Source organism: Somniosus microcephalus, chromosome 21, assembly GCF_052327205.1.
Source record: "Somniosus microcephalus isolate GS21.2 chromosome 21, FLI_Smic_1.0, whole genome shotgun sequence".
In the NCBI taxonomy this organism is placed as follows: Eukaryota; Metazoa; Chordata; class Chondrichthyes; order Squaliformes; family Somniosidae; genus Somniosus; species Somniosus microcephalus.
Window position 1 is genome coordinate 47,467,281 of NC_141007.1, and position 2,129 is coordinate 47,469,409.

Below are 2,129 nucleotides of genomic sequence, written 5' to 3' on the forward strand. Positions count from 1 at the left end.
CTGAATAGGAAAAGAAATGTTTGTTCTACCTCAACTTCCTACTATGGTTATACAGGTAGACTACCTTTTATCCGAACTTCCGAAAACCAAAACCCTCTAAAAACCGAAGGTTTTTTCGTTCAGCGTAAGTCGTGCGCACGACATGACCAGAGTGGCGCACGACTTACGCTGAGCAGAGGGTCAGCGTAAGTCGTGCGCACGACCCCCCGCCGACCCACCCCCGACAAATTTCCCAGTCTTATAAAATACCTTCCGAAATTTTCCGAAAACCGAAACACGGCTGGTCCCGAGGTTTTCGGATAAAGGATAGTCTACCTGTAGTATATGGACACTAAAGTCCTGATTTCAACTGGGAGTGGGAATCAAGGGGGTGGGGATGGGCGAGGTGAGCACCAAACCCCCTGCTTGGAACTTAGCAGTGTGAGGTCTGGGGAATTATATCTCTCCGGTCTCATCTGCATGCTGCCGGACAACTGCCTGCCTGAAACTGGCTGGAAGTGTCAACTGGGCAGGAGCAGGTGGAGACACGTGTATGCTGTGGGGCGTGGGTTTCAGGAGGGAAGGGGGAAGCCTTGGGCAGGGAAAGCTTAAACTTGTGGGGCCCAGGGAACACTCCTGGCTTCACAAGGAAAGTTTTTTTTTTAAACTTCTGTTTGGGCCTCTTCTAGCCCCAGGTATTCTTCCTGACTTAAGCTGATTGGGGAAGCCACTGTGGTTCTCCCATCAGCCCACAGTTAAAATTGTAGTCAGAGCCTGATGATATTGGGCATATTGAAAGGAGGACCCAGCAGGCTTCAGGTGGCCTCTGAGGAGCAGGTTAAAATCGAAGCTGGCAGGATGTTGGCAGTAGGTCACCTGGTCAATTTTAACTGCCCGACCAGCCACTTTCCATCAGACAGGCAGGGTTAAAATTGTCCCTCTAGATTCTAGGCTGGAAGAACAAATGAAGCATGAGGCACTGCAAGTGTATTAATTAGCCCCAGCCTCCCATTTGATGACTGAACCCTGCAGCATTACAGCTGTATGCTAACTTCAAATGCCATTCTAACAATATGCAATTCAATAGTGGTTCGCATTGGGAATAGGACAGGAAAGTGAAGTTGAGGTAGGTCAGCCATGATCTTATGGAATGGTGGAGTAGGCTTGAGGGGCTGTAAAGCCCACTCCTATTAATTTTATGCATCTTTAAAGGAAGGTCACTGAACTACAGCCATTTGTCTGTTGAATCCAATGTGTGTTGTAAATGAAACTTATGTTAGGTGACTGTTCAGCAAAATAGCTAGTATGCAGTAGTACCCTGGAGATTTGCAAGATTTAAAACCTGGATGGGGGTGCACATTATGGTCCTGGACTTCATGCCAAGTTTATTTAGTAATTGATGACTGAAGAGCTCCATACATCTTGGCGAATTCACAAAGGGGCCACACTTTATGCAGCCAGAGGATATCTCCATAAATTGTTGTGCAAACTACCTGGACCTGGCAGGAGAACAATGTTCCAGCCAAATTATTGCTAAGCAGTCTGTAATTGTATCTTACCTATACTCTAGAAATTCCTTTTTAGTTGATGTCACTGAACCATAATCTCAATGAATTGAGTGTCTTCCAGCCAGTTTGGAGGAACCCACTGAAGTATCCATTATAATGAGAATTATAAACTTACTGCATAGCATATCAAAGAAACTAGTTTGGATTCAAAACACTTAACCTGTACAGTACCAGAGAAGGAAAAAATCACTTGCTCTAGGTTGTAGGTGCCTTTTTCTGGAGTTATAAGTATTGTGTAAGTGGTTGGTTGTCCTGTACGAGCAGTGGCTTCAGTTTTGTGGAAGTGCAAAATCAATGCAGTTGACATAATGCTCTAAAATTAATGAGAAACTCAGTTGCTGTGAAATTAAAGTTCACACATGAACACAAAAATACTGGGTTTTAAACAATTAGTATTATCATTTAAGTGAATGGAACTAATTATGTGAATAGTTCCATTTGTTCAGGCAATGACAGTTGAGTTAATTATTAGGTTACTAAGTCACTTAGTGGTGCATCACAGATTTTAGGTATTGTACCCTAGTTTATTAATTAAACTAGCATTTGTAAAAGTTTGACTACTTTTTATAGCCACAAAATATT